The sequence below is a fragment of the Alosa alosa genome, chromosome 15, assembly GCF_017589495.1.
Source record: "Alosa alosa isolate M-15738 ecotype Scorff River chromosome 15, AALO_Geno_1.1, whole genome shotgun sequence".
Classification (NCBI taxonomy): Eukaryota; Metazoa; Chordata; class Actinopteri; order Clupeiformes; family Clupeidae; genus Alosa; species Alosa alosa.
In genome coordinates, this window is record NC_063203.1 from 21,100,253 (window position 1) to 21,100,807 (window position 555).

Below are 555 nucleotides of genomic sequence, written 5' to 3' on the forward strand. Positions count from 1 at the left end.
AAAGGCAGACAGAGACGAAGAAGGAGGAGGAGGAGAAGGAGGAGGAGGTGGAGGACAAGGAGGAAGAGGAAGAGGCCGCTGCTGACCGTCCTTTCAGGGGAACGCCCCTCCCCTCGCCCCCTCCCCCAGACCTGTGAAGTACTGATCTGAATACAAATCAGGCCGGCTGCAGGCACGACTACCGCAATGACAGCAAAGCATCTTTGTTACAAGTTCAAAGGGTTCACACAGCATCACACTCACAAGATGCTACAGTCTTTTTAAATGCATGTAAAAGTCTTGTTTTTCTCCTCTTTATTTTGAAATGTAAAGGTAGATCAATAGATCTCAATCTATTGACATGTATAGACGCAGTTCTTCTTTTCATGGTCAACATCTCGGCAGCTGGTTTCTCACCTTGGAGCTGAGTCCAGGCGGCTGACCCTGTCCAAGTTGGGTGGGATGCTTGTTTGTGTGTAGGCCTGGGGATGGGCGGTGGGGGGGTTGATCAAGACGAGCGCTGGGGGCGGCTTACATACCACTCTCTCTGCGAGACAATTACCGGGTCCATGTGCA